At 43.2% G+C, this 20,369-nt stretch overlaps 1 long non-coding RNA gene across 1 annotated transcript; it reads left to right on the top strand.

Moving 5' to 3' along the window:
- The first annotated feature begins 413 nt into the window (after nt 1-413).
- On the top strand, nt 414-6,144 carry LOC310826607. Its single transcript, XR_014555884.1, has 2 exons — nt 414-461; nt 1,673-6,144. It is a non-coding gene; the product is annotated as an uncharacterized lncRNA (long non-coding RNA).
- The last annotated feature ends 14,225 nt before the right edge of the window (nt 6,145-20,369 follow it).

The following is a 20,369-nucleotide window of genomic DNA, read 5'->3' as shown; positions in this document are numbered from 1 at the left end:
GTGAGAATTCTGCACTGTTCATTCCTATTCTTTGGTTTAATGCCTATGGCAACTGGGTGGGGTTTGTTGCTGAGCAAGAGACTTGAGGGTTCATTGGTGCCAATATGTGATTGTCACAGCTTGCAGCTTGTCAAATGCCCATCGAATCTTAATGTTTTTATGTTTTTAAGCTTCGGTAGGAACAAGACCCAAGTGGCTAGCAACCAGTCTGCTAGATACATGAACTGCTCAGCTATCCTGTAAAACCAGCAGTGCAACGGGATAAAATATTCTATGTGATGTTCAAGCGCTTTACGTCTCTCAAGAAAGCAACGAGACAATTCTCCACTCAACGCTTCTAAAAAACGTTTCCACTGCAATATTGAGCGACGTATAATCAGCTGGTCTTATGCTGGGTGTTTCCAGCGACATCACTGATGATAAGATACACAAATCCTCTTCCTGCATTTTCTTGCAGTCGGGTGAAATTTTGTACTCCATTTTTCTCTCACACACATTTCTGAAAGGGTTTCCCTCCGCGGCAGCCGTCCAGTGCAAAAGTGCTCCTGTGGCCTTTAGAACAAACGGTAGAAAAAAGGCAACAAGTGTGCCAATGTTCTTGTAATAATAATAATAATAATAATAATAATAATAATAATAATAATAATAATTTATTTATAGCCCACCCATCTGGCTGGGTTTCCTCAGCCACTCTGGGTGGCTCCCAATATAATTAAAAGCACAATAAAACATCAGACATTAAAAACTTCACTAAACACGGCTGTCTATCCACGTAGCAATGTCATTTATTGTCGTTTCTCTTCTTAAGTTTAGATGCCTGCGTGTGGTTTATTTTTTTGCTCTAAGCTCCACCTCTCCAGACCTGTGGGAAACACATCTCAGTGAAAACCAGGGGTAGCCAATATGTTTCTATTCAGATATCATTGGACTGAAACTCCCACCATTTCTCCCCCCCTCCATAATTTTTATTAAATTTTCTATTTTATATTTTAGAATATTCATTTAGACAACCTTAAAATATCAACGACTTCCCTTCTTCTCTTTCCATTGTTCATTTTGCATAACATAAATCCCTGCATATTTTATACAAAACTGAATCATTCACTTTTCCATCATTACATAATTTATCTTGATGCTGCCTGTGTTTTCAAATATACACAATTTCTCTCCATATATTCAATAAACATTTCCCAATCCTCTTTAAACGTACGTTCTACTTGTTCTTTTATTCTATATGTTAGGTCCGCAAGCTGCACTTATTCCATCAGTTTAAATTGCCATTTCTTCTGTAGCTGGGACTTTGCTCGTTTGGCATACATAAATAACCTTTTTTGGCACTGGCAAATTTCCTATCCCTGAATTTCCCTTCTTCAGCAATGCTGCCCGTGGCAACCAGAGTAAGATCAGGAAATACATGAGTGATATGTAACAAAAAGCAGTTCCATAGTCTGGATGAGTTTCAGTCTGGAAAAGCCTCTGCAATATTGCAGCCAACCACTTGAGGGCAGTAAATGCTCGAATAAACCAGCTTCGATTCTAAAATCTAAATGGACAAAGCAGAAATGGAAGAATAACAGAAATTTCACCAGGGTTAGTAGAACCTGTAATATTAGGAATTAGAAGCAGCTGTAGTTTCCCATTATTCATTAGGATTTTTATTTTCTTTTTAAAGAAATCAAGAAGAAGCAGAACACAAACATACCTACTTAGGAGGAGCAACAAAGAAGTTATCCATCGCTGTTGTTCCAAGAGATGCTGAACCATCAGAGAGAAGCAAAAGCCCTTTGTTTGGAAGAAAATTGCGAGGGCCCGAACTGTAAATCTGTTTCCTTTGAAAACCTTGGCAATTTAATCAATTTCTTTTCAAATGAACTTGATGCGTTTTGTACCATTGATTGCTTCTAATTTATATGCAGGCAAATAATCGTTTTGGCAGGGAAAGTTCCCCCCCCCCCAATTTATTTCTTTCAGAACTTTTTGACGCAGAGAGAAAATCCGAAGTTTTGTAATTGAGTTGCCTAAACAGAAAACTCTTGCCGTCCTGGAAAAAACATAAAAATGAACTGGACTCCAGTGCTAAGAGAGGTTTCTCTGAGGTCATGTTGACACAGTGACTTCAATTTAACAAGCCATTAAAATGCTTTCATGTGTTCTGAGACCGGTGTTAAAAGCCTGGTTCTGACTGAAGTGGCAAACCTTTGTCTGGGATGTAGCACTTTGTCTGGGAATGTTTTTCATCCAAAGATTCTCCTATGTAGAAAACTAGATATCTGAGAGAAACGTTCTAGTAGAATACAATTCTTTTCTCCAGTATCTAGTGGTATTTTTTGGTGGAGGGGAAAGATTTGTGCGGTGAAGATTTTCATTATATGCTCTCATTTTATGCTCTGCTCTCAACCTGAAGTTCTTGTTAAAGGGTATTGGGAATTGTAGCTCAGTGTGTGTGAACCACAGTTCTCAGGATTTTAAAAAAAATAATTGGTGGGGGGAGATAAGCTCTTTAAAGATCCTTAATGAATGATGTGACTTTGGGCCAAAAGTGAGATGGGAACTGTAAAGGATCTTTCTGGAATTTGAGCTGCAAGAGTTTCTCTGTTCATGGGTGTAGCCAGGAGGGGCAGCTGCCCCCTCCAATCGAGTAAACCAATAAAAATGCTTAACTAAAAGTAGAAATAAACAGAATATTTGAAATGGAAATGTCCAAAGCTGAACTATGTCACATCATGTGGAAGGAGAAAAAACTCAGCAAAAAGCAGTTAAAAGAGCCGAACATAGAAGACTTGGTAAAAGAGGTGGGAATCTGTTACTCTGCCAAAAAAGATGACCTTGTACCATAAACGTGTCATTCAGTATCTTGTGGGGAGTAAAGACCTGGCTGAGGTCCACAATTAGAGGGGAGCATTTCAATGGGATATGCTTATTGAGGTGGAATCAACACACACACACACACAAAATGCTTTTTAAACAAACGTTTTGAAAAATACATTGAATTTGGCATAGCTCACTGTCGCCACCTAGTGTCACACAGGTACACTGCGCATTGAAAACGTTTCATTTGCAGCTGTGTAGTGCACACAGGAAAGCTGCATGGGGGGGGGAGGAGGAATTTGAGAAGGAAGTGCTGAAAAGGTTTTCAACAAATCGAAGACAACTTGTTTCAGTTTTGATTTTTGAAAAAATAAGATAAAAATGGCGTGTTCTTTGGAAATTTGCAAGAGTTAACTGTGTGAAAGGTGCTCCCTGATGTTAATTTTTCATTTGACTTCCTAGTTTTCAAATGAGTGAAGATTTTGACGGATTTTTCCTGAGCACCTGGGGGCGGAAGAAAGTAATTTAAAACAACTGTGGTTGAGATATTTCATTCCAAATCTGCTAGACAGAACCAGGCAGAGGACGATGGCAAGTCTTGCCACCCCCAACATAAATCCTGGCTACACCTATGTCTCTATTAATTCCATAGAGGGGAAGAGCAGACCTTCCAAGTGTCCCTGTTTTCTAGGGACAGTCCTGGATATACAGAAGCTGACCCAGTTTTTAATTTGATTCTGGAATGTCCTGCTTTCCCATAGGTCATTCCTATTTCCAACGGAGAAATGTTGGAGGGCATGGAATTATCCAACCCCCGAGCCATCTGAAGGCAGTTCTGTATAGGCAAGTTTTTAAATGTTTGAATATGTTTTTAAATGTTTGATTATGTTTTTACAATGTTGGAAGCTGCCCAGAGGGGCTGGAGCAACCCAGTCCCATGGGTGGGATATGAATAGTGAAATTGTTATTATGGAATAGGACATCCCTATTTTCCTCGGCCATGATCTTCGTTTTTTTGATGTTGAGCTGCAAACCATACTTTGTGCTCTCCTCTTTCACCCTCATTAAGATCATGGCCACTGGTCCCATCACTTCCTGGCAAATAGAAGGGGAAGAAATGGAGGCAGTGAGAGATTTTACTTTCTTGGGCTCCACGATCACTGCAGATGGTGACATCAGTCATGAAATTAAAAGACGCCTGCTTCTTGGGAGAAAAGCAATGACAAACCTAGAGAGCATCTTAAAAAGCAGAGACATCACCTTTCCGACAAAGGTCCGTATATTTAAAGCTATGGTTTTCCCAGTAGTGAGAGCTGGACCATAAAGAAGGCTGATCGCCGAAGAATTGACGCTTTTGAATTATGGTGCTGGAGGAGACTCTTGAGAGTCCCATGGACTGCAAGAAGATCAAACGCATCCATTCTGAAGGAAATCAACCCTGAGTGCTCACTGGAAGGACAGATCATGAAGCTGAGACTCCAATACTTTGGCCACCTCATGAGAAGAGAAGACTCCCTGGAAAAGACCCTGATGTTGGGAAAGATGGAGGGCACAAGGAGAAGGGGACAATAGAGGATGAGATGGTTGGACAGTGTTCTCGAAGCTACCACCATGAGTTTGACTAAACTGCGGGAGGCAGTGGAAGACAGGAGTGCCTGGCGTGCTCTGGTCCATGGGGTCACGAAGAGTCGGACACGACTAAACGACTAAACAACAACAATTTTCCTCAGAGAAATGTTGAAGGGTGGGGAATAGCTTGGTTTTTTTTTTATCTTCATGGAGAACTGCCTGCTCTGTGGAATGAATGTACACACCTATCTATGCAGGAGTTATGTGTGCACAGAGACAAACACGTGATTATTAGTCAAAATAATGGGCTTCCTTTGCCAAAATGGATGCCTTGCTTGCTTTTTTGTATTAGTAGTAGCATAAAGAAGAGCAAATATATGCCAGTAAACAGCTCATGGCGATTCAAGGAGGACACCTTCATTGTTTTCCAAATGTCTCGTTCAGTCTGTCAGATCTGATGACTGTTGACTGGACACTTTCAAGCCGTTTTGCTATGTTATTTATTTTTATTTGTTCCCCTGAGAGATCCTCAAACATTCTCAATTTGATTTAAGGAAGTTTCCAGGAGCAAATTGAACATGCTGCAGAGAGCAGTTTGGTTTCATGGTCAATACGCAGACAATAAAGTACAATAAAGGTAAAGTAATTCCATTTTGTGACACTATCCTTGTGTGTTTACGTTTCAGACGGATTTTAATACTCCTGTCACCACTTCAAAAGGGTTTTAGGTACCCTTTTTTATGGCGGAGTCCATAAAATTGTTTGTTGCATCTAACTCTTCTCCAAAATGGGAATGTAAAATAGGCACACCTAAAATTTGACCCAGACGTGATTCTGCTGCATAATTGTGAGGCTGCCTTGTTGGACCAAAGTAAAGAATTGCATGCTGGAACCTATGACTTCAGATGTTTAAACCCAGTGCAATTTTTCTAGAAAAAGAGGTGCTGGAACTTTCCAGTTTCCTTATAATGACAATGGCACCCGTCTGAGAGGTGCCAAAACTGAGTTCTGGCTGGAAAAAAACCCTGGTTAAACCCAAATATTAGAGAGAGGAGCAGCAATATTAGTTTTGAGTGCTCTGGAGCACAGCATGAAACTTCCTCAATGGTGACATCGCAAAACAAAACCTAACCAAAGCACACTGGCCAAGATGCAAAGCCCAGCTAGTTCCCCTAAGCAACTCTTCAAAGAAAAGAGGAGTTTCCGCTCTCCTCTAGGTAGGCGTCTGGAATGAGGTGAGGGATTCTACATGGACAGAGCTAGTATAGTGGTCCCTTGGTTCTCAAACTTAATCCGTTTCGGAAGCCCGTTCCAAAACCAAAGCTTTCCAAAACCAAGGCGTGCTTTCCCATAGAAAGTAATGCAAAACGGATTAATCCGTTCCAGACTTTTAAAAACAACCCCTAAAACAGCAATTTAACATGAATTTTGCTCTCTAACAAGACAATTGATCCATAAAATGAAAGCAATAATCAATGCAGTGGTACCTCTGGTTACGTACTTAATTCGTACTTAATTCTGGAGGTCTGTTCTTAACCTGAAACTGTTCTTAACCTGAAGCACCACTTTAGCTAATGGGGCCTCCTGCTGCTGCTGCACCACTGCACGATTTCTGTTCTCATCCTGAAGCAAAGTTCTTAACCCAAGGTACTATTTCTGGGTTAGTGGAGTGTAACCTGAAGCGTATTTAACCTGAGGTACCACTGTACCGCACTATAAAATAAATAAGGCAGTATTGTAGATGATAAAAATTAAAATTAATTTTTTTCCTTACCTGCACTGATGATAGTCATTGTTTGTATGGGGGGCTTTTATCCATTTCCGCAGTCACACAATCAATCAATCAGTAGTTGAACTGGGTTCCATACAGTCACAAAAACAATGAACTGAAAAAAACAAAAACGCAAAATAAATAGCAAAACCAAAAGCAGCAAATGCAGTGGTTCCTTGGTTTTCAAACTTAAGTCCGTTTGTTCGAAAACCAAGGCACAGCTTCTGATTGGTGCAGGCACCCCGGAAACTAGCTGACAACCGCATCAGACGTTTGGCTTCTGAAAAACTTTCAAAAACCGGAACATTTACTTCCGGGTTTTCGGCGTTTGGGAACCAAGGTACCACTGTAATTGCAATTCATTTCTTCTTAATTTCTCCCTTTCCTTTAAATCAAAGATGGGGAATGTATGACCCACTATACAGGGCGACCAAAGCGGTTTCTGTGCCAAAACCAGCCCAAACCCTGATTGAAATGGATCCCAGCTAGAATAGTACACTCTTTCAGTGTGATGGAGCAACAGTCCTTTGAGGACCCTGTTAAGAAGATCTGCACTTCTATTTGAAACTGAATTCTGCCTTGTTTAACAGTATGAAATGTGTGTGGCTCTAAAGAAATCCCTGCTTAGTTCAACATTTGCAGTATACGGATTAGAAAAGAAAGGAAAATGGGGGGGAATTATTCCTTTTGTACAAAGAGCTGGTCTAGATTCTCAAATAGCTGCGAGAGGCACACTGCTGCCGTGTTAGTTATTCCACGCCGAACACTCGGTGAAAGGTGTGCTAATCAAAAGGAGCTTGAGAGCTTCTCAACCCTCAGCAGAGTTGAAGATGGAGGCAGATAAGTGCAGAGTCTGAGGCTGCAGGATGTGTCAGAAATAAAGATCTGCAGGAATGGGTTGCCGGGAGATGGGAAATCCTATGTACACCATGAGATTCCTGGACATTTCAGGGTAATGATCAACCACACGGCAAACACTCCTTGAGTCCAAATGCTTGCAAAGCAATAAATGAGATTTGCTCAACAATCCCCTTGCCCACACATCACTGTGGAAACGGACAAATGGGCTGTAATTCGAACAGCTTTGCCAATCTTTACCTTTCCTGTTGGACGTGAACATAAAGCTTTGTGATTCGAGGACCCGATCCCCACTTGGGGAATGAAGACTCGTGGACACAGTATATTAAGTTAATGGGGAAGAAAAAAGCCACAACTTTATTGATTACAGCATGTGAGAAGGTATTGGCTTAGGCATTGGACTGCAGAAAATTGGACTCCACCCACTCGGAGAGGGGTGAGTCTGATGAGGGGTTAGCCACCAGTAGGGGGAGCCTGATGATGCAAATACAACTATAAGCTCTCCCCTGATGTCACCGAGGGTTGTGCCATGGCCCCCCGCCACACAGGCATCAGACAGGATCCACGACCGCCAGATTCCTTTAACGGAATACCCAAATTTGAAGGGGTAGGCGATGGCCACACCTTGCCCTTCCACACACCAACAACACATTCCAATGCCTAACTGCCAAATACCGAGAAAGTTGTGACGATTGCTACGAGGTAGGCGAAAAAAACCAAGAGGCTGGTGCCAATTTGCCAATTGGAAAAAAACCTCCTACCAGGTCCCCTGGGCAACCTGGGTGACCAACCATGGGTCCATAGCAGGGTCAAGCGAGAAGCTATGCACTATAGGGAGTGGTGGGTGGGTGACTCGCGGTAGATCGGGAGCGCAATGGCGGGGAGAGCTGGCGTGGCCGCATTTGAGCGGCTAGACCACACCCCCGCGGTGTCACCCGATTGGGTGCCCAACTGGGAGGCGTGGCGCGGCAGCGATGATGACAGGGCAGGGGGCAGGACGCCCCCTGCGTGACGCGGGAATTGTCTCCCACTCACAATCCCTCCCCTCCGGAAGGAGGAGAGGCTTTCTCTAACCAGGTCTGCGATGGAAATCAACAACTCTTTGGTTCCTCTTTTCCGGGGTGCAAGCAGTGAAACCTATGACGTCCACAAAGAGAGACCCCTGTCTCCAAAGGGTGCGTCTTCCCTTAGGAAGGACCATAGCTCAGTGGCGGATCAGTGTAAACCATACTGGACAAGAGGGTCCAATGGTCTGTCTCAGTACAAGGCAGCTTCCTGGGACTCAGCTATGCAGCTGCAAATATAATGTTTTAAGTGCATTAAACAAATGTGACACTAGATGGCAATGGTGAGCTAATGGCAAATTCAATATATATATTTGAAAGCCTTTTAAAAAAGCATTTTCACAGCGTTTTATGTACGCATGTATATGTCTAGATTCAGCCCCAGATTCCTAAATCATCCTCCTCCAATGAGAAATGGTTACAGCATTAGTCTAGAAAAGGGATATTCAATGATGTATGGCGTTAGGAAAGTGGATAAGGGGTACGTTTTTCTATTAGAACTTGGGGTCTAATGATGTGGGAGATTCAGGAAGGGCAGAATGAAATGCTTCTTTATAAGCATAATATAATAATTTATTATTTATACTCCACCCATCTGGCTGGATTTCCCCAGCCAGTCTGGGCGGCTTCCAACAAGAGATTAAAAATACATTAAAACATCAGTCATTTAAAACGTCCCTAAACAGGGCTGCCTTCAGATGTCTTCTAAACGTCAGATAGTTGTTTTTATTTCTTTGACATCTGATGGGAGGGTGTTCCAAAGGGCGGGTGCCACTACCGAGAAGGCCCGCTTCCTGGTCCCCTGTAACTTCACTTCTTGCAGTGAGGGAACCTCCAGAAGGCCCTCAGCACTGGACCTCAGTGTCTGGGTTGAAGGATGGGGGTGGAGATGCTCCTTCAGGTATACTGGACCAAGGCCGTTTAGGGCTTTGAAGGTCAGCACCAAGACTTTGAATTGTGCTTGGAAACGTACTGGGAACCAACATTGGTCTTTTGGGACTGGTGTCATATGGTCTCGGCGTCCACTCCCAGTCTAGCTGTTGCATTCTGGATTAATAGCAGTTTCTGGGTCAACTTCAAAGGTAGCCCCATGTAGAGCCCATTGCAGTAGTCCAAGCAGGAGATAACCATAGCATGTATCACTTTGGCAAGACAGTCCACGGGCAGGCAGGGTCTCAGCTGGCATACCAGATGGAGCTGGTAGACAGCTGCCCTGGACACAGAATTGACATGCGCCTCCAAGGACACAGCACCTAGATATCCGACGGGATTTGCTGACACAAGACATGGGGACAACCACCAACTTGGAGGCCACCAATGACTTATTAGGTCAGGGTTGGCTCAATGGATTGGAGGTGTTAGGCCTCTAAAGACCACTACCTGGGTGACAACTATGGTGCCCATACCCTGCATGCTGGCTTTCCCAGAGACATCTGCTTGGCCACAGCAGGAAACAGGATGCAAGGCTAGGTTGACATTGGGTCTGATCCATCAGGGCTCTTTTTATATGTGTCATGTTCTAGGTTCAATTTCTGCAGTTGCCTGGCCATGTACCTTAGGGGAAAAATATTGGTGCAAAACCAGGAGGAGGAGAGGGGGAAGAGAGAAATGGCCCCATAATATAGGCACGGAAGCATGGGAACAGTTGTGGAATATGGATATAAAATTTACAGCATGTCATGGTCTAAAAGAAAATTATATGAAAATGATATATCGATGGTACCTAACACCGAGTAAATTGGCAAAAAATTCATAAGTGTTGGAAATGTAAAGAGAAAGAAGGTTCTTTTTATCATTTGTGGTGGTCTTGTAGTAAGGTTAAAGCTTTCTAGGAAATGATGTACAATGAATTGAAAAAGATGTTTAAAATAATGTTTGTAAAAAACAACAACAAAAAAGAGAAGCTTTCCTTTTGGGAATTATAGGGAGAGAACTACCCAAACTGTATAGAAATTTATTTATGTATGTGACTACAGCAGCAAGAATGTTACTTGCCCCAAAATGGAAAGAAGCAGAAATCCCAGCAAAAGAAGAATGGATGCAAAAATCTATGGAATATGCAGAAATGGTGGAACTTACCAGAAGAATAAGAAATCAAGACATCAATCATTTTATAAAAGAATAGAAATGGTTTATGGAATATTTACAGATAAATTGTAAACAGATAAGAACATTGGCAGGATTATTGTAATAACCAGTAGTTTTATAAGAGTATATATTTAAAGTAGATGAACAAATGAGCAAATGAAGTTAATTTGGATATGCAGAAGATATTAAAAATAAATTGAAGGAACCGCAGAAAGAGGGGGAAGGAAGTCACATTTTGAAGTGTTAAAATGGTTGTAAAATGAATAAATATGAAAAGCATAACTTAAAAGAAAGGAAGAGAGAAATGGCCCTCCTCTTTTTCTTTTATTTTAAGCAGGAATTCTGTGTTTTTTCTTTTTTTTAAAAAAGGTGTTTATTAAGATTTTATAAACAGGAAAAAGTTACAGAATAGAAAAGAGAAAAAAATAAAAATAGAAAAAATACAAAAATACAAATGAAAAATACAAAATACATAAAAATTAAGTGATAAGTAGAAAAACACAATTAAAAAACAAATCAATCTTTTCATGTCTTAAGGTTCATTTACTTATTTTCCTGACCTCCTCACGCCTCCCTTTTTTGCATTCCAGTTTACATGGTAATTCAGCAAATCCTTACCCTCTTTGTTTTTATCTTAATTTTATATCATAACATGTTGAACTTCATATTTTCATCTAATTATCAGTCCATTTTTACATATTCTTTTAACTTTGTTGCTAAGGCCATCTCATTTCAATCCTACATCATTTTAACATTCATTAATTTTACAGTGTTTCTGCAGATAGTCTTTGAATTTCTTCCAATCTTCTTCCACCAACTCTTCTCCCTGGTCTCGGATTCTGCCAGTCATTTCCGCCAATTCCATGTAGTCTATCACTTTCAGAATTCTGTGTTTTTTTCTTGCTGCCCTAGAAGTCTGAAATTCAGCGAAACCCACAAGACACTCTCCCTTCTTGTCCCTACATCAGGCAGAAGTTGCATCTATTCCCCTACCCCTTTTGAACCTAAGTCCAAAAGTTTGTATTTGGGGGGGGAATGGGAGGAAGGTTTTTGAATGACCTTCATAAACACATTATCTGTCTTCACAACCTTGGAGCTGCCTTTGGGAAAGGAGTACGGCCTCCTCTCCATCCTTCTGCCAGCCGGCAGCCCCCCCCCTTTTGACAGATGTCAAACATGATACAAGAGATCAAGAGAAACAAATCAGCATGAAGCTGGCCTAACTAAGACTCTGTTCCTACTTGTCTCCTAATTGCATATGTAAATCAGTCTCTCTCCTCTCCTCGCTGAAATCAATAGCCAAACTCCCATTGGTTTCAAAGATCAGGAGCTCTGTGAAAAGAGGCGCATTCAGCTTGCAAAACAATGCAGCGGCGGAAATTATGATCTCCCTTTGTTGTGTCTTTCTCCGGCAACCAGATATTTCAGTCAAAGTGACCTTTATTTTCTATTGACTCCAAAAAAGCCGAGCAACAAAGCAAACACGCGTTGCCAGAAATAGGAGCCATAACTTAGCGCAAGTGCGAGCTGTAGGAAAGAAAAGGCCCAGATGTTTCTGTAGCTGTGCTTTCTGATCTTGAGCAGGTGGCAATCGGCGGGTCCTCATTGATCCCACAGCGGAAAAGGCCAACGGGAGGAGGCAGCTGGTAACTGGGTTGCAAGGCTGTGCTCGATATGCTTCTTCACAAGAGCGAAAATGTACAGCAGATGAGAGACTGCTCTGTGCCTTGTTCTTATCTCTGGAACGTCTATGCAGGCACCTCTGGGAAATCAATGGACAGATGCGGGGGACAGGTCAGGTGCTTGTTGTCACATGACTCTTTGGCACTCAGAACCACACAAAACTTGCTGCCTCCACAGCCAAGGTCCTACAGGCGTTTAGTTTTCTAGGCACCATCTTGATAGGTCTCCTCCATACTCATGCAAGGGACTTACCCCACAGATTTCTTTATATTCTGCCAAAAGGTACTTCCACCTGGCCTTATATGACCAACTCAGTTGCGGCAGCTCTCAGGTGGGCGCCATTGCCATTATAAGGGAACAAGAGAGTTCTGGCACCTCTTTTTCTAGAAAAATAGCACTGGATCATCTTATTCAGGGTCAGTACCCATGTTTCAATTCAGTCTCCATTATTGGCATAAACAATCCATGAGACACGGGTGGCTCTGTGGTCTAAATCATTGAGCCCCTTGGGCTTGCTGATCAGAAGGTCAACGGTTTGATGCCCCATGATGGAGCCAGTGTAAGTAGACAAATAGGTAGCAGGGAGATAAACGGCACTTCTGTGCACTCTGGTTTCCATCACCGAAGTGAGTGTTCCGGTTTCCGAACGATTTTCAGAAGCCGAACTGAAAGTTTTGGAAGTTCAATGGACTTCCAGAACGGATTCCGTTCGACTTCCAAGGTACAACTGTACTGGTCAACTGCTGATTGGAAGGTCAGTGGTTCGAATCCCCGCGACAGGGTGAGCTTCCTTTGCTCTATCCCAGCTCCTGCTAACCTAGCAGTTCGAAAGCACACCAGTGTGAGTAGATAAATAGGTACCACTCTGGTGGGAAGGCAAACAGCGTTTTCGTGCGCTCTGGTTTCTGTCACGGTGTTCCATTGTGCCAGAAGCAGTTTAGTCCTGCTGGCCACATGTCCTGGAAAGCTGTCTGTGGACAAACACCAGTTCCCGCAGCATGAAAAGTGAGACGAGCCCATAGTCGCCTTTGACTGGACTTAACTGACCAGGGGTCCTTTACCTATCCCCCAATCAATCTCCATTATTGGCATAAACAATCCAGTGCCCATGTAAGGATTTACATTGGTTATAGTTCTTTCTTTTGATATACTGGAATGTTGCTGAACTCAGGGAAGGCAGAGGGAAACATGTTAACTGTAATTCGTGGATTAAGGCTCCTGGAAGACATGGGAAAGTCTAATTCAGTCACGAGATAGTGAGCTCAGAGCTTGGTGGGGAGTTGCCAATTAAATTTTTTATTGAGTTTCATAATTTTTAACAAATCAGTATTGAATTGTTTCACTTTTAATGCAAATTTATAAAGCTGGCTCCTCACCCTTCTTCCAAGGTGTTTCCAATATTTCCCTGCATCATATTATAGATTTTAATATAATTTACACTTCAAAATAATGTAATGATTTAATATTTCATCTTAAATCGTTTAACCTTTCTCAGTTTACTTCGGCTGCCCATAAAACAATTCCTGCTTGCATATTTATAAACTGGATGGGGATTTGCGTACAAATCCAACATATTTTCTATGAAAGCTGTAAGAAGACGATGGGCTGTGTACAACTCAGGTATGCTCAAAGCTGACCTATTAATGGACCTACATTAGCCTTGCCCATTCCTTTCAATGGGTGTGCTCTGAGTGAGACTACCACAGACTGCTCCACTGCTGCTACCACCATGAGTAATACTGTGACTTAGACTCCCGCCCTTAGTACTAGAGCTACTTTTATACTTTTCAGTCTGAATTTCCAGGTTCCTCATCCTTGATGGTTTCCAGTAAAGGGCCGGTGGTCAGCGAGAAGCATTGATCTCCGTTTCAGATCAATAGGGAGTAAGCTTGCATCTTGTGAAATGTTTCAGCTATACCACTGTGATCAGAGCTCAGAAAGGAAGTTTTCAAACAGCTGCAGTCCTAATTACTTCTGAAGGCAGAGTTCGACATCTGATACATGCGCTTTCGGATGTATTAAGAGACGAAATTTTAAAAAACCAAATGATGTGATTGGACACTGACTTGAGAGATGAAGTTTAAGTTTTATGTCTCCGCAGATCAAGGTGAAAAGTCCCCCCCTCCCCCTAATTTAGACTTGTGTATGGATTGAATTTCAATGACTCCGTTGTGCTATGCATTCCAATCTCCCTATCAGCGGAAAACTGATGAACTTCCTGAGTGCTCACAGGTAGCGAAAAGGAGGTGGTGAGATGGAACAGTTGAGAGGGAGAACAAAAACCTATTTGCTCCAATCCAGTGGGAAATGGCAGCCAGCTATCTTTTGCCAGTCAAAAGATTGTTTTAATACCCTCTCGGTCAGAGTAATAACCTTAAACAAATAGATCACTTGTATTTACTTTGTAATATCTGTGCTTTTACAAGATTGACTACCTGGTGGGACTGCCTGTACAAATTTCACAGTGGTCTCAGGGCGGCTCGGGGAAGAGGACCCTTCTCGCTCTGAACGGCGATGGAAGGCTCCGTCGCTGACATGCTATGAATTAATCATAGCCCTAAAGGGATGGGTGAGGATAATCATAGGGAAAACGCCCCCGCGAATTCCGCCGTAGTGACTTGGAGAGTGCCAATAAGCTGTCACAGCACCAGGTCACTTTTGTACAATGAGGAACAGCGAGAGCAAATATAGGCTGCTGCCTGAGGGAGAAAAGATGCTCTCAAAGAAGAGTCGACCAGGGCACCCGGAGCTGGGAAAAATTCCTCATACTTGCATTCTCACGGACAGACATCAGGGAATGACACGCACACACAGAGATTAATCTCTTACTACAGTGGTACCTTGGTTCTCAAACTTGATCCGTTCTGGAAGTCCGTTCCAAAACCAAAGCGTTCCAAAACCAAGGCGCGCTTTCCCATAGAAAGTAATGCAAAACTGATTAATCTGTTCCAGACTTTTAAAAACAACCCTTAAAACAGCAATTTAACATGAATTTTACTATCTAATGAGACCATTGATCCATAAAATGAAAGCAACAATCAATGTACTGTACTATAAAATAAATGAGACAGTATTGTAGATGATAAAAATGGGGGGGGGGGAATTACTTTTTCTTACCTGTACTGGTGATAGTCATTGTTTGGATGGGGGGGCTTTTATCCATTTCTGCAGTCACACAATCAATCAATCAATCAATCAATCAATCAATCAGTAGCTGAACTGGGCTCCACACAGTCACAAAAACAAATGAACCGAAAGAGCCTCAAAAACAAAATGCAAAATAAAGAGCAAAAACAAATGCTCCAGACTTAATCCGTTATGGAAGTCCGTTTGACTTCTGAAATGTTCAAAAACCAAGGCACAGCTTCTGATTGGTGCAGGTGCCCTGGAAACAATAGCCAATGGCTGCATTGGACGTATGGCTTCCGAAAAATGTTCAAAAACCGGAACACATACTTCCTGGTTTTCGGCATTTTGGAACCAAGGCGTTTGAGTACCAAGGCGTTTGAGAACCAAGGTACCACTGTTCTCACTACTCTTCCTCTCTTACAATTCTTTCCCGATTAGACATTTTACTCCACATCCTCAAAATTCATTTTGCTTTTTTCTTGCGATCCTAGAGATCTCACACCTGTTGCTGCTTTGTGAATCTCAGTTCTAGGTTCCTTGCAATCATGCCTGTGTGGGATAGCTCAGCCAGTAGACCATGAGGCTCTTGCTCTCAGCACTGCGAGTTCGAGTCTCATGTTGGGCAAATGATTCTTGCGTTGGACTAGATGATCATTCCTCCCAGCTCTACTATTCTGTGATTTCATCAAGCCAAGCTTTCTTAAACCGCTTAACCCACATTTGTTGTTGTTTAGTCGTTTAGTCATATCCGACTCTTCATGACCCCATGGACCAGAGCACGCCAGGCACCCCTGTCTTCCACTGCCTCCCACAGTTTGGTCAAACTCATGCTGGGAGCTTCGAGAACACTGTCCAACCATCTCGTCCTCTGTCGTCCTCGTTCTTGTGCCCTTCATCTTTCCCAACATCAGGGTCTTTTCCAGGGAGTCTTCTCTTCTCATGAGGTGGCCAAAATATTGGAGCCTCAGCTTCAGGGTCTGTCCTTCCAGTGAGCACTCAGGGTTGATTTCTTTAAGAATGGATAGGTTTGATCTTCTTGCAGTCCATGGGACTCTCAAGAGTCTCCTCCAGCACCATAATTCAAAAGCATCAATTCTTCGGCGATCAGCCTTCTTTATGGTCCAGCTCTCACTTCCATACATCACTACTGGAAAAACCATAGCTTTCACTATACGGACCTTCTCTTTAACATAATGTTAAATAATTTCCAAATTAATTTTCCACCTAGACGACAGACATCTGGATTGCTGTCAATAGACTTTTGATTTAACAACAACAACAACAGCAGCAGCAATAATAATAATAATAATTTATTATTTATACCCTGTCCATCTGGCTGGGTTTCCCCAGACACTCTGGGCGGCTTCCAACAAAGTATTAAAATACAATAGTCCATCAAACATTAAATGCTTCCCTAAAGAGGGCTGCCTTCAGATGTCTTCTAAAAGTCAGATAGTTGTTTATTTCCTTGACATCTGATGGGAGGGCCTTCCACAGGGCGGGTGCCACTACCGAGAAGGCCCTCTGCCTGGTTCCCTGTAACTTGGCTTCTCGCAGTGAGGGAACCGCCAGAAGGTCCTCGGAGCTGGACCTCAGTGTCCAGACAGAACGATGGGGGTGGAGACGCTCCTTCCGGTCATACTGGACCAAGACCCATTTGTTTTATTCAGCCTGGTTGCCAATACTGATGTTGACATTTTAACATTCTAAGTTTTGGAGGCCTATTGTTTTATAGGAGCTTTTCCAGGGCTAGCAATTATAATAATTTTTGCTTCCTTCCAAGAGGCTGGAACTCTTCTTTGCTTCCACATACCTGCATTCCTCATTTCTGTTAAGGACGGTGAAAGTTTTGCCAATTATTTATATCCGTGTGATATATAAATCTCAGAGGTGAATCCATCCGTACTGGGGAACTTTATTATTTTTAAAAAATCATTTTATCCCTTTCCTTCCTTCTTCCTGTGTATTGATTGTTCTGTGGGGAAAATGTTGCAACTGATTGTTCATTGTCTGGTCTTTCACATTTATAGCCAATATCTGAGAGTGCTACCTAAGGGGCAGCTTTCTCTGTAGCTGGTTTTGTGCTAAACAAGAAAGGGAAGGCAGAGGGTACCATAAACAAACAGTGACAACTGGAATATTTGTGCCTGTTTTGGACCATGTGAGTGAGGGATGCATATCCTCCCATTCTCCGATCAAAATAGGCATGCCCTATTCAATAATAATAATAATAATAATAATAATAATAATAATAATAATAATAATTTTATTTATACTTCGCCCATCAGACTGGGTTAACCAGCCACTTCAACATATATAAAACATAATAACACATTAAACATTAAAAAACTTCCCTATACAGGGCTGGCCTTCAGGTGTCTTCTAAAAGTCAGATAGTTGTTTATTTCCTTGGCATCTGAAGGGAGGGCGTTCCACAGGGCGGGTGCCACTACCGAGAAGGCCTTCTGCCTGGTTCCCTGTAACCTCACTTCTCACAGTGAGGGAACCACCAGAAGGCCCTCGGAGCTCAGTGTCTGGGCTGAACGATGGGGCTGGAGATGCTCCTTCAGGCATACTGGGCCGAGGCCGTTTAGGGCAGGGGTCAGCAAACTTTTTCAGCAGGGGGCCGGTCCACCGTCCTTCAGACCTTGTGCGGGGCCGGACTATATTTTGGAGGGTGAAAATGAACAAATTCCTATGCTCCACAAATAACCCAGAGATGCATTTTAAATAAAAGGACATGTTCTACTCATGTAAAAACACTCTGGTTCCCGGACCGTCCACGGGCCGGGTTGAGAAAGCAATTGGGCTGGATGTGGCCCCCAGGCCTTAGTTTACCTACCCATGGTTTAGGGCTTTAAAGGTCAGTACCAACACTTTGAATTGTGCTCAGAAACGTACTGAGAGCCAATGTAGGTCTTTCAAGACCGGTGTTATGTGGTCTCGGCGGCTGCTTCCAGTCATCAGTCTAGCTGCCACATTCTCGATTAGTTGTAGTTTCCGGGTCACCTTCAAAGGTAGCCCCACATGGAGCGCCTTGCAGTAGTCCAAGCGGGAGATAAGGAAAAGCCGGACATTCCGGAATCACATCAGAAACCGGAATGGCTTCTGTAAATCTTGGACTTGGAGGGCCACTTAGAGGGTCTGAGATTAAGGCTAGAACTCAGAGGTATGCCTAGAAAACTGCACAGATGCCACAGTGTTTAATGGGAAGATAATTTATCTCCCGTAGGGGACCTTGTGATCTGGGTTGTTTGCCTCCTAAACGTGGAAGCTTTCATACCGTGAACTCAACAGACTTTCCCCTCTCTTATCAAGGAAAATGGCTGCATGTGCAATTTTGACTGGGCTGTTGCCGCCAGCACATCTGATTGCTGCCTTCCTCTTTGTATTTTTCTACTGCTTTTTCTCCCTCGATTTAAGTATTTTTCTTTTCCCGCTCCGTTCCCTCGGTGCTCCGCCGCACATCATGGCAAAAGTGTTTGTAAACTGTCACATAAGAGCCTTCCCTGATCTATTTGAGGGATGAATGTGTGTGGGGAGAGAATCTCCTACAAAAGTGCAAAATGGAAAAGATGAAGCTCTCTTTCCTCCCCCTTTTAGTCCAGGGTATTTTGCTCACAAATCGTTTCCTTGAGAGGATATTGTTCTGTTAAGGAACCGAGCGCGGGGAGGAATCTGAGGGAGATGACATGAGACATGTGCACTTTAAATCAAATAAGCTTAGACTGCTGCTGGATTTCTTTTTAGAAGTCTCGACGGATAAGGAACTCTTGGGGCTGCAAGAAGCAATATTTGAACAAATGGAAGGGAGATGAATTTGCCAGTAACTGCATTTGGCTAGGTAGGTTGGTGTGGGAACAGAGAGGAGGGCGGGATAGATTTAATTCCTTGATGGTTTATGCAAGAGAAAAGAGAATAAACATTGGCAAAGCGTGTTCCCCTTCATGGAGAGCACGTGTTGCGGTGGGGTCTGCTGAGCCACCCCTCTGTTACCAGGCAGGGTCTCTAAAGATGGCCTGGGGCAGTGATTGGTTCACTGGGTTGCTGGGGTAAAAGTTATGTTGCAATTTTGGTGGGAGGGGTAAAATGTTTAAATACTCTGCATGCAACCTGGAGCTTTCTCTTTGCTGCGTGCAACGGATCACCTGCCCACCTGCCCTTGAGTAAGGGGTTGTTGCATTGACCTTGCTATGCCTGTCATGGGGTCGTCTGCTGTTGGGGCAGGGGCCTGGTAGGAATTTTGTCCATCTGGCTGATTGGCTGGGCCATTTGGTTTTTGCCTACTGCGTAGCAAATCGTCACAACTTGTAAGGTTGCGGTTAGGCATTGGTTATAAATTGGTGGAGGAGGGGTTAGGATAGGCTGGGCCTGCCCCTCCATGGTTGCTGCGGAAAGGGAATTCCGTTAAAGGAATCCTGGGGCTTGCCATCTTTTCGTCCAATCCCTGGAATGGGACTAGGGCCGGCAAGCCTTCGGGGAGCATGCGGATGAGAATTGAGGGTCTGTGACTCAGCTCCATTTCTCCCCGACTTGCTTTCGGTGGTGCCCGGAAGTCAGTTCTGTCCCCAGGCGGGGGGACAGATAGTCTTAACCAATGCCTAAACAACCACTCACGGTTTTGTATTTAAATAAAGTTGTGGCCAAAATTATGCCAAAAACCTTAAACAAAAATTAAGTGTGCGTTGTGAGTTATTTGGGGGGTGGCTTGGGGACCTCGACACGCAAACGGCAGCTATCGAGGGTGGCTGCAGTTTTACACAGAGTTGTCACGGCCAAATGGAAACAATGGGACCAAGGATGGCAGGCTACACACACTTTTAGCTGGGAAGGAGTCCCATTAAACTCAAGGGCATAGCTGTCAACATTTCCCCCTTTTTAAGGGAAATTCCCTTATTCCAAATAGGACTCCTCCCAAGAAAAGGGAAAAGTTGACAGCTATGCTCAAAGGAGCTTCTTCTTCTTCTTTGGCGACCTCTCGCAGCCGAGTAAGATTGTCTTCCATGAACATGGTCTTAACAGGGAGTCCATAAGTGACTGTGGAGGCCAATTCTGGATCCACACATCCTTCCACAGTGGGGACATTGGTTTCCGGGTGGGAATTGATCACAGTGTGGATTTGCCAAGCGTGCCTTCCTCTTAGCACGTTTCTCCCTTGTGTCCTGAGTTCAAGTATCTTCAAAGCCCATGACACCTTTGGTAAAGGCTGTTCTCCAACTGGAGCGCTCACAGGCCAGTGTTTACCAGTTGTCGGTGTTATACTACATTTTTTTAGATTTGCCTTGAGAGTGTCTTTAAACCTATTTTGTTGATCACCAGCATTATGGTTTCCATTTTAAAGTTCAGAATAGAGTAGTTGCTTTGGAAGACGATCCTCAGGCATCTGCACAACATGACCA

The sequence above is a fragment of the Podarcis gaigeae genome, assembly GCF_964106915.1.
Source record: "Podarcis gaigeae genome assembly, chromosome: 10".
Lineage (NCBI taxonomy): Eukaryota > Metazoa > Chordata > Lepidosauria > Squamata > Lacertidae > Podarcis > Podarcis gaigeae.
The sequence above is the reverse complement of the archived record's forward strand: the minus strand, read 5'-3'. Positions and strand labels throughout refer to the sequence as shown.